The sequence below is a fragment of the Spea bombifrons genome, chromosome 3, assembly GCF_027358695.1.
Source record: "Spea bombifrons isolate aSpeBom1 chromosome 3, aSpeBom1.2.pri, whole genome shotgun sequence".
Taxonomy (NCBI): domain Eukaryota; kingdom Metazoa; phylum Chordata; class Amphibia; order Anura; family Pelobatidae; genus Spea; species Spea bombifrons.
This window is the reverse complement of record NC_071089.1, coordinates 103,883,298-103,895,749: the sequence shown is the minus strand read 5'-3', so window position 1 is coordinate 103,895,749 and position 12,452 is coordinate 103,883,298. Positions and strand designations below refer to the sequence as shown.

At 39.7% G+C, this 12,452-nt stretch overlaps 1 non-coding gene across 1 annotated transcript; it reads right to left on the bottom strand.

The window, feature by feature from the left end:
- Window positions 1-11,434: 11,434 nt before the first annotated feature.
- Window positions 11,435-11,507, bottom strand: TRNAK-CUU (transfer RNA lysine (anticodon CUU)). Its single transcript has one exon. It is a non-coding gene; the product is annotated as a tRNA-Lys (tRNA).
- Between the last annotated feature and the right edge of the window lie 945 nt (window positions 11,508-12,452).

Sequence of the window (12,452 nt, the reverse complement as noted above, 5' to 3'; positions counted from 1 at the left end):
CCAGGGTTACAGTCAATGTCCCCAGAGCACAAAAGGAAGAAGACGCAGACTGATAACAAATGTGATTTAGATTTGTGGGGATGGGATGCCTTCACTCGAGATTGGTTAGTGATGGTGAAGGTTTGAAGGAAATAGAAAAGGGCTTGTGAGTTGTGGTGATGGCAGAAGGGAAGGAGAAATGTGGGCTGTGGGGGGGTGTTGAGAGGAAAGAGAGATGAAATGTGGTTGAGGAGTAGGGGTGAAAAAGCAGAAGAGGATTAGAGTAAGTGAGATTAAAGATTAGGCGTGCTACCTGTTTACTGCAAGAGGAAATGGTATTGCAATCCCTGGGACCAACTGAGAGAGCTCCTGTATAGTTTGTATAATGCAAGTATGAAATTAAAAGTAAATTTATTCAAATAAATTACTGAAAACAAAGTTATTTAAAACAGAGAAAAAACTTGTAGCTCTAAACAAAATTTAGAGCTAAAAATGTAAGAGGTAGGCTGAGGGAGGGGGACCTGTGTGAGCTGCATGGATTATCAGAGAGAGTGAATGTATGTACGTTTATCTGTAAATGTAGATTGTTATGATTTTACATTATGTTTGCATATATGTCTATGTCTGAGAACTGGGAAATTACATCATATCCTAGTGCTGAGTGTGTTGGGTCTATGGAAGTGTGGCCTGCCGGCCTAGCAGTATGTCCAAGGGGTTTGGTAGAGATGGTATTGGAGGCCAACGGGCAACTCCGTTGCCCCAGTGTCCCTACTAATGCGGGGCCTACTCTTTCCATCCACCTTCTTTTCTGGAGCATGTGCAGGGCTTTTACACCCGAAAGTTCTGCCCTTCCTATATCTCTCACTTCCTAGACATCCACTACCCCATACATCACCCCCTCTCATTCCTTACATGTGTTTCTCCTTCATATGTTCACTGCTGTCATTCTATATATCATTCACAATAAAACGCTGTAAATTTAAAACCGGACTGCCTGTTAATTTCAAAATTCCTAACTTCCGTAGATATCAACATTAATCTGCCACAATGTAAAATGTACTCAAAAACACCACCCTTCAATACATATCTAGTTCATTTTTATCTGTCAAATATACATGGTTCTTTGAATGTTTACTACTTTTATATTGGACTGTCTTACTATCCTACTGTGGCTTTTTGTACTTTTTACATAAACAGTATCATAATTCTTACATTTTGTCAACCCATATGTCACAATGATAACTCCTTTTTTAGTAAAATCCTGATACCTTGATTCTCATCTTGTGTATCCGTTGTTGTTCTCAATGTGATGTTCTCATAGTATACCAAATGCATACATGTATGATGACATCCAATGATTCTACATTGCACTGGCTAATTCAAGGTCTAACGCCTCATAAATCTTACATGATCTGTAATAATTTTGGCATCACCATACACTGTAATTTATAACAGGATTAATAACACAACAGCAGAAGCTCATCCCAGTGGCCACTGTCAATGTGGAGGGCGCAATTGTGTTCCCCCCAACCATTATGCAGCTGAGCATATCCGTTATGGGGTATCTTCCATTATGAATTAAATGGCAAAGATGTAAGGCTGTGTGAAAATATACAAAACTGAGGGACCCTGAGTCAGTGCACTGCCTAGGGCCATATTGAATCTTAATCCTGCTCAGATGCCATGCATGCCATAGGAACACTTATATCTATAAAGTAACAGCAAATTATTTTATGATGTTGACTTGGAAAGCAGTTATTAAAACGGTATTTTGTCTTGAGCTTTACAATTGCAGGCAATATATGTAATAAATTATCTTATACTAAAATAACACATTTCCGACTATAGATAAAAAAAAAGTTATTACATTTGCATGAGAATATGCTTGGGTTTTTGTTTGCAACGTTCTCCCTATTCTACTCCAATGGGTTAAAGCAGAGAGCGTGAGTTGGTATTTTAATTTGACCCATATGTACTGTGTATTTGCACATACCAACGGCAAGAATGCTGGCAACAAATTGGATTCTGGGCTTTTATTTGTAGAATGTTTTCCCCAAAACACTCCACAGAAAGCAATAATATTAAGCAAGACCATATTAATAATTTGTATTTATAATGTTTAAACATTCCCCCCCTGGTACCCCTCCTCTTCTTTATTTCGCTGGCGTTCGAGGTATTACGGAGACGATCTGGGAGCGCGGCCAGCACGCGTGGAATTCAGATCACCATGGCAACTGTATTTCGGGATAGCAACAAACATTGGTGAAAATGAATGCTTCAAATTCATGAGCAGGTCTCTGAGGGCCTGGAAAAGGCAGGAGGAATTTAAAAATAGGAATGGAGGGAGAGAGGAGGGAGTAGAAACTTGAAAAATAAGCTGAGCATTAAAAATTAAGCTGAATATTTTTCGCTAACCTCCAGTTTTTCTCTGGCATTGCTAAAAATGACAATTTGTCACTTTAACGTGCATAAATGGCGTATTATGCATTGTGCGCATTTCACAATGTATAGGACGTCTAAAGGGTATGCAATGTGATCTTGAAAGCAGGCTTACAAAGTGGTGTGCATGCATTCTGACACCCAACTTGCTACAGCAGCTTTTCAATATCAGCTCTGTTACTATTCTTGCTAATTGTGATGATTGAAGCCAGTTACATAAATAAGTGTTATGTTTTTGAATGATTGTATTTTGGTATAATTTAGGATCTCTTATGTCACGGATGCCATACTTGAAAATCTATAGTGAGGTAACAAATGAATGGAATGTGATTATTGCACTAAAAACAGTATTTGGGGGTGAATACAAAACCGATCATGACAGACAAGAGTTGAACACGAGAGAGACAAACAGGAGACTCTTCACACGCCAACAACAGGAATATGGGAAACAGAAACACAAGGCGCAAAAGGATCAGTCACACTGGTGATGGGGGCCATAAGCATACTTGTGCTGATAAAGAATAAGTTGGAGGAAGAATTTAATTATTGAAAACTGAAAAGGAGAGGAGGTTTAGATGAAACTTGAGCAGGCTCATAAGGTCTTAATGGAAGAGAAAGGACAGAGGAAGACTGAGAATGGGAAAGTTGGCAACCCCTGGACATTTTAGATTTCAATAATTCAGCCAACTAATTTTTTACCTTGTAGTTCCTGAAATAGCCACATAGAGTCAACAGCAACTTGCGGACTGCTTTACCACCCTGATTTGATGTGAGCTTTTTACACAGACCCTTTCTAGAAAACACTAGTGGATGGTACGTAGGCGTAGTGTCGCTGACTTTGCCCTGATGGAGCCATGTAATCATCTAGGGACAAGAATAAGAACGTAAGGATTTGAGGAGAGTCAGGTCCTGTAGGGCTTTAAGTATGTAAATGTCAGTCTTGCAGTAAGGGCAAGCCACTGGAGAATCGTGCAAAGTGAAGCAGCAGTTGATGAATGATGTAGTTAAGCCTGGCAGCAGTATTTTCAATAGATTAAAGCTGAGACAGTCGGAGAGAGGAAGGTGAACAAGAATAATGTTTCAGTGGTCAAGACAGGAGATGATAAGCGAGTAAATTATGGTTTCTGCTGCTTCCTAGGTGGAAATAGGTGGGCTGTACAAGCGTCCTTTTTCAGTGGAGGAGTTACGACCTGTTGATGAATTAAATGTGAGAAAGAAATATGAAAACATGAGATAAAGACAGAATCTTATGTCTACCCCCCATGAATATGCTGTCTGATCTTTTGTAAACATTTCCCTGTGAGAGGTGCCTACATTTTATAGGCAAGAAAAATTCCATTGCAGACCTTTTTAAATTGGAAAGTTACTAGTAGTTGCCAAGTTTACTATTGAGCAGCTAGGTATATCTTGAAAGGACATTTGCGTTCTCTGTTTTTTTTTTTATGCAACACAACCTTGGCTACCTAATAGTACACTTGGCAACTAAACATATTGAGAAAATTATTATCAGGCTACAAGTGACATAAACAAACCAATATCTATGTTCTAGAAATTCTAAATTTAAATATAAGCAGCACCTCAATGCCAAACTCCACCAAGCTTTTTGGACATTATCCTACATTATTAGTCAAACAGATGGATTTCAGAACACCTAATACATGGCTGCTCCCCCGTGCAACTGGATGGTGGTTTGAGCATCTGCCACCTTGCGGCTGCGATTTCTTAACACCATCTGTTATTTATCTTGCTTTAGTACATAGCTGTGCAGTAAAGCTCTGTAAGAAGCTGCTACTCTTGTAAAAGTCTGAAAAAAGTACTGGTCTGAAATGAATACCCATGTTTCCTCTATCCTGCTTGAATTATAACTGAGATTTATGCATTTAGCGGACTGTGTGATAAATCACTAGTTTGCATATAGAACTTGGTGTTAATCACAAGTAACCTAATGCTATCCAGTGAGAAGAAGCCCAGCAGGCATCATGTTACGCTACATTTTACCATGTTTCTGAAACCCCCAAACTGTTAGTTATATATATGTCTTAGACATTCAGCCCATGCTAATAAATTATCCACTTGAAACAAAAGAATAAAACGTTCTCTGTACCTTTTCCTATATCTAAGAATAAAAACTCCCTATACACAATTGTATCCTAAGATTGTATCCTAAATTGTATCTTAAGACTTGATGCCAAAAGCACTGTGGTGTGTTGGGTCCAGTTTAGACACAAATGAGAAACAGAATAACGCGCTAATCCTACACAATTTTGTAGGTTAATGTATTAATTTAAAGATAATATTCGACTATAACACCTCATCTAAGCACTGTGTAAATTGTTGGCGCTATATAAATAAAAGATAATAATCTGCTATCTGTCTAAAACCTAATTCCCTTTAAATAATCCCCCCAAGCCTTTTAGATGTTCTTTTGTACGAGCTTCATTGTTGGTTCCGTCTTGGCAATCAGAACAGTTGCCAGTCATAGTATGGCCATTTTAGTCCTGTTACCAGCTGCTTTCCTCATTATGTGCCTTCCAACCTGTACTCCTTACAATTTGGATCACACTTTTATTAGCTCTGCTAACGACTTGTTACATTTAGTAAACTATAGTGTTGTGTACTTTACCAAAATAATACAGAAAAATCAGAAAACATTTTTAGAAAGCAAATGGTAGTATGGCAATAAATTCCATCATACCCCAGAGAATTAACAACCAGCAGTGGGTAATGAAAGCATAAAGTGTAGTAATGGTAATGTGATGGTGTAATGGATCACCATGCCCTAATGCAGGGTAATGTATTTTTGTTACAGATTCCTATAACGCTCCTTTCCTCAAGACGCTTCTCCAATTACACCTTACATTCCCTTTCTGAATTTGCCCGTCACCACTTCCTTTGCAAGGAAATTCCATAGTGTGATCACTGTTTGGATAGAAATAGGCTTTTTTTCCATACTACTAATTACCACATCACTCATAGCTTCCCTGGTGCATACACTCAACTTCATCATACTGTGATTAACTCCTTCATATGTATGGACTGGATTCAATGGCGGAGATAAATCTATCACAAGTAATTGGATAGCAATCTAAAATTTGATACATTTTATCTAAGTTAATGAATCTGGGAAAATATATCTATTTTTTCTATAATGTTCCCAGTCTGCTCTTCAGTTTCATGACATAGGCTCCTGCAGCCATGGTCTACGTCTATGTCTTATCAAAGTCTTTTCAGATTAGCAATAATGACATCTTCGCTAATTACTTTCCTGCTTACGTAAGGTGGTTGTCATTGTGGTTCTGCATTGCGTTGTGCAAAACTTGCACCTGTCCTTTATTTGCTTAATAAAACTACACATAAGTAAGCACGAGTAAGTGCAAGGACGTGTCCCGAGGCACATCTATTAAAATCCACAACCAGAAACATACATGGAGCAGGAGCTTCCCATCATAACTGAAGGGGGCCAGCGTTAGAAGTTACTCCACTGCTATCATCTTCTGTTGTAATTGCTTTTTTCATAAGGTTTTTCTTCCCACAAAAATACAAATAACCAGAGAAATCTGTGAAGTAGAATGGTTCTACGAAAATATGTAAAACAAAGGTTTGTACAGAAGTACAGAATCACTTTCCCCTTTCACACATTCCACAAATGCCACAATTCCTGCTCAGTCTCTTATCTACCACAAACACAAGGCTGAATTCCTATTATACTGTTCTTGAGAAGTATTGATACAATATATTAAGTATACTACTTAGGAATTAAAAAACTTGCAAAACATGTCTGAACAGATAGTTGAACTTCAAATCTTGTGCTCTCCAGGCCTTGTGGCCCAGTTCCTTCCGGGTGCCACTCATCAGTGGGGTGCCACACTGGTACACAGAGGTCCCAAGTCTCCAAGAAATTCCCTCTCAATGTTTCCCTACCTTCTCTGCAGACCTCTTCTGTGTCCCTGTCTCCTTTCCTGCAGCTCTGCTTCTTCTCTTGCTTCTGTATTCTTTCTTTGTATGCTTCTCCACAGTATCAGCTCCATGGACCAGACCTCCCGGAGTACTTCCGCAAAAATGGCAGAGCCACAGCGCACACCAAGTGGACAGCCTTTCCTTGTTCCTCCATTCGGGGGGAGGGTGTGCCTCATTTTGCCAAAGTACTTCGGGAGAAGGTAGGAAGACACTGGGAGAGAGTGTAAGAGGGCCTAAAAATGAGTGAGACAACAGAAGCGTGCGTAAGACTGTAAGAGAACATCAGAGTATGAGACATCATGAGTAAGAGTGAGTGAGAGTTTGAGCCAGTATAAGTAAGAGTGAATGAGAGTGTGTTTACATTTTAAAGTTGGGGTATAGGGTATCTGTTTTGGGTGCCAGTTACTCTAGGTACACCCCTGGTTCCTGATGTTCCTGGTTCATGTAGTAGCGTACAAGAAGAATTATAAACAGACTTGAGCCTGAAACACTGGACTTAAGTGTCTGAAAGAAAAAAAAAATGGAACCTTTTGAAAGTTGTAAGTTAGAACATACATGCTGCATCTTCTACTTTAAAGGTTAATATATAAGGAAGCGTTGGTGTGCCTTTAAGGTAAGCATCGAGCATGTTTTCATTAAGTTGCGCCCAGTAATGACAATGTTATGACTGATTAAGTAGCATGCGCGTTACTTTGCGCCTGCTCTGTTTTGTGACCATCCATAAAATTCAAGGACCATAAATAGCACAACTTTATCGTTTTTACTCTTTAGAAAATGATTATCTCGGGCGCTCCCAGTTGGTATTACCTCATTGCAGGATCGTTTTCCTGTGTTTGGGTTGCAGACGCCCTTTGCTTAAGAGACACAGTACTGCCCAGTGCAGCCCAAAAATAAAACGTAATAAAAACAAAAAATCTATGACCCTCTGTTTATAGAAACCAGAAGATCAGGGCCGCAGTGACATGGTGCCACGATGAAGGCTGTCTGCCTGAATTGCAACAGCTGGAGCAGTCAAGAATTGAGCTCTGTGCATGTGCCTTCAGTGGCAATTAAGGAAGGAGGGGGATAACTCTACAGTGAGGTAATGGGTATTGGGAGCGCCCAGGGTAATCAGTGAAAACATGCGTTACTGTTTCTTTAACGTGCAGCTGCTTACAAGTAAAACACATAGATTTGGTTATATGAATGTTAAGAAAATAAGCAACTGTATTTAGGGTCAGTTAGTGAAAACATTATCCAGCTTCTTCTTTATAGACGTGCAATAAGTAGTTACATTAACAGGTAGTAACTGGTACTGAGTTTTTGGGAAGTTGTAATGATTCATAGATAATCAGACATAGATAGATGGATAGATAGAAAGATAGAGTGACGGGTAAGACTAGCATAAACCCAATCTTTCTATGACAGGGTCCCTTTAAGTTGTCACGAAAGCCTTGGGAAAGACCCTGTTGAATGCTTGTATGGACACCGCTTAGAATGGCGCTGTGGGTTGTTTATTTATTTTTGTTTGCCTAAAACATTATTCAAATTCCTTCCATCGAGAAAAGGGGTTAACCCGCTTTTCACTGTAAAATCTAAACTGAAGTTTTGTTGCCAAAACAAACAACTGCCCCTGGATTCAAATGTCTGCAATATTTCTACAGTATACACAGCACTTGGCCAGCGATTGTATGGAGAGCTGCCAGATTTCTGGCTGTTTGCAATACACATGGGCATTTATTTGGGGTGTCCCAGTTCCACGTGTGGTCAGAGTACACAATGTTCAGTGCACTAGCTGACAATTTTTAAGGCCCATTTTAGGGACGAATTAGGGAAGATGTGCAGGACAAAAGCATACCTTAAAGTGTGCTTTCTTTAAATGTATGGGTAATGTGTGCCACATATGGCAAAAGTGTGTGTGTATCTATATATATATATATACCGTATATAAGTCCCTATATATTATATGTTAGAATTTAGTTATATAGGGTACACATGACACAGGAGACTATACATTCTAATAGATCTAGTACTGATCCGCACATGGCTGCCCCTTCTTCCAGTGCCCTACCTGATCCCAACATGTCAGGTGTGAATAGAGCCAAAGGGAAAGTGGATGATTCTACTGAACAGCACCATCTACTGCTTAGCTGGAAAGTGAGCAGGAAGTGCTTCCTACAGCAAGTTGCACCTTAAATCCAGGGGATCCAAAATAAAGAAGCAAAGGCTCAGCACTCAAATGATAAGGTGAGTTTATTTCACACAGGCAACGTTTCGACGCACAGGTCTTTCTCAAGCCTTAAATCCAGGGGAGTGATTGCAAACCTGAGAACATCCAGCCTCCAGCTATCCAAAGCATTCCATTTTCGGGATGGGGCTGGTGGTCCCACTGACGTTGTGTGGATGGCTAGCCCCATACAGAGGAAATTGGTGCGACTGGAGTGGAAGTGGGCAAGGAGTGGGTCATGTCGCAACACTGCAGAGAAGCGGTGGCAATATATACATATAGCATGCATCTCTGTGACGTAGTTTTAGTTAGGGTAAGTGGTTATTGATGAGGATTTCATGATCATTAACTGAGAATTGTGTACGGATTTTAACCATGGACACCTTTTCCAGAATTCTTTGTGAGAAATGGACAGGACAACATATCAGATTTATGCCTGTTAAGTAAACAATAAGTGCCTTTAACCCGTTCACGACAAAGCACGTTTTCGCCACGATTGGCAGCTGTGTAGCATCCACGGAAGCCTCACAAGTAAGGCTAGCCGTGGATATTGGGATGAAAGCCCCCCCTCAAAAAAATGGCCACCGCCGAACCGATCAACAACAGAGCTTAGGAAGCGATCAGCAATCGTTTCCTAAGCATAATGCCCTCCTAAGCCAAGTTGCTGAGAACGGTTGTCTGAGTCGGAGGAACAGGGATTTAAGTCCCCCGACAAAGGGCAGGCCAAGGTACACCTCGGAGCAACTTGGCCTGGGTAGACCAATGGCTTCTGTGTTAGAAGTTAAAGGTCCGTAAGAGTGATATTCTGGTGTATACACCAGGCATCTTTAGATTAAAGACAGCAAAAGCAGAAGGTGTGAATTAAAAGCCTGCTTGTGTTACAGATGAACATTTCTGTTAGTCATTTTGATAGGCTTCACGCAAATATATCTAGAAGCATTGTTATTCTACAACCTGCCTCTCACAAAGCCAGCTCGACAAGTTAAATCTCTGCTCCCAGGAAAGTATAGTTTATTAATGGTGCAAGAATAAATTAGACAATAAAAGCCAGTGCTAAACATTAATATTCAACAGGAGGGCAGTTCTGGTTCTAGATCAGGTCCTGCTTGCAGTTTCCAATTATAAACCTATTCCATTGATTGTACAATTTATCTGAATTTCCTGTTGGCCAGACAAGCTTACACTGAACAACAATGCTGCATATATCACAATAAGAAAATGGATTGAATGCCATGTCAGCATTCCTGAAACTAGCTGTCCTTTGACAAGATGCATTGTCTATTTTGTGTATCCACACTTCCTCACACAGTTTACTCCCCAGAGCAAAATTCCAATGCTTTGAATTTAGGTGGTTTTTGGAATGTAAAAATAAATAGAGTGGCTATTCTGTTCTTATCAAGACCTTCCCTGATCCCTGTCAAGAGAAACCGGCTGCAGCTGTAACCTGTAGCATGACCTGGCCACAAAGAGCGGCTTCTGTTTGTGCCAGCTCCATTCTCTATTCACAGCTGCTCATATTCATCCGTATATGTCAGCATTTTTAATTAATTTTAACGTAGGCTAGTAGAAGAAACACTCTTACATATTTATACCCATCTCAGAGGTAGACCTTTGGAAAGATGGATAGGTGTGTGACAATACACAGGCCTATGTTGAGGTCATTTGAGCCTAAAAGCGTCCTCATTTCAGTCCTCATTCAGGAACTGTACCACATAGCTGGCCCACTGGTCCATTTTTTGTGGGCAGTGGGGATCATTGGCCAGATGGGGAGATCACCAGATCTCTCTCAACCAGCCAGGGAACTGTAAGATCAATGGATGTTCGCAGCTGAACACCATAAGATGTCTCTTCAGGTATCTGACCCATCCCACCACTGGCTCTGCCCATTCCCACATCTGACTTTGTATTCCCACATCTCTAGCCACACTTCCCAACACTGGTGCCCTGATTTGGACACATGAAATGTTCGGGGTACAGTATACGAATATCTAAAGCATACTGCTGACAGTTAAATGTGGCAGAACTGTATATTTTACAGTATATTTTAATGAAGCTGTTGAAATGGAAGAGAACATAAGGCAGCTTTCCTTTTAGTGGCCAAGAAACACCACAAGAAGAATGCAATATGATATAAGTCTCAGTCTGCCATATTGTTAGTGTGAATTGCTGTAAGCTTTATATTTATGTAAAACGAGAACTGGAAATTCTGCACATTTATGTTTGGTGTTTGGATTACCCCGAAACCCTTTAATGTATAATCTTTTAAATAGGCCATCAGAGAGATTTTATAGAGCAACCTTTCAATCATGCTTATCAATGTTCACAATACAAGCATTGATTTATCTGTTTGAGGTTATTCATTAAAGGGGGAATTCACAGGCAAATTATGGTTTAAATTCCCTCTTTCGCTATTCATTATATTGAGCACTGGCGAGTTTCTCCAGAAATAAGGGCTTGGATGTCCCTGTATAATGCATAATTTGATGGGTTAGGAGAATGGAAAATGTCACCGATGTAACTATACAACATAGAGGGCTACCTTAGCTCTTCCTACAGCAGAAGCTGATTATGGTTGGACATTGTAATATAAACTAAAGATTTGAAACCACAATTCTTCAGCAAACTCACACTTTACCTAGGGCAGCTTGATCTCTTATGAACCTGTTCCTGGCTCATATCAATAAGCCTCCGAGTGGTTGTGAAAATCTGCTTTGGTCATGATGGTTTGACAGAATCTACTTTGGCTTCTGTGTTCTTCCTTATGTTTGTTACTAATATTAATTTGTATCTTATTTGTGTTGGAAGCAATATGCATGTGGTTTTTGCATAATAATTTTCATAAAAATAGCTGCGCGCCCAACGTGGGGCTCGAACCCACGACCCTGAGATTAAGAGTCTCATGCTCTACCGACTGAGCTAGCCGGGCTACACAGCATTGCTTGTCATAGCCAGATATCCAATACTATTCTTCCCAACATATTCACAAATGGAAGCTCATTGTTATTGCACTTACCTTGGATTTTGTGGAAGTTCACTCCATGTCCCTTCTTTTCCTGTTTGGTACGTCAGAAAAAGCAGGCTGACTTTAAAGGTGACCAATTAGCGTATAATCTGCTTTGGTCACCTGGAAACCTGTATGATAATTGCCTTTTTGGAAACAAAATCTCTTTATATCTTATCATAACCGTCTTTTGGAACTATCATGTTATTTTGGTTGGTGGTAATATACATACAGTTTCTGTGTGATAAGCTAGACAACCCTGTGATTAAGAGGCTCATGCTCTACATTGTTTGTGGTTTTGTTTTGGAAGAACGCATACTAAAGTAGTTACAGTATCCTTACCAATTGTAAAATATTGTGCACCTTTTTCTAGCTGTAGGGGAACTGCTGAGCCTCTCTGTGTTTGCAAGATCAATGTGAGCTGCTACTAGGGAGTGATTATGAGTTGGGCATCAATGTGAGCGTATATTCCATCTTATAGCTGTAACAGATGTAAACTATATGGAACTTTATAGCTGACATCACAGAACAGAGAAAGTATAGTGAATAAAATAGGTGAATGAGTTGCTTGAAACTGCCCTTACGTATTTACGTGGGACCTGAGTAAAGCAGATAGTTTGATGCTAAAATATACTACACATCATTATTTGTCTTTGCCTTTCAGCATTAAATTGAATAAAATAAAACTTTAAATTAGTCTGCAGTTTAATGTCATTTTTAAGCGTAAGGTAAAGTTTGATAATTCAGTTGATAAGTAAACCAACAGGTATATAAAATTGTCACTACGTGGTGCAAATTTAAATAAATGTAAATAAATATATCAGCCTTCTTTCCTTCCACTGGCCACCAGCTTGTTGAAATCATAAGTGT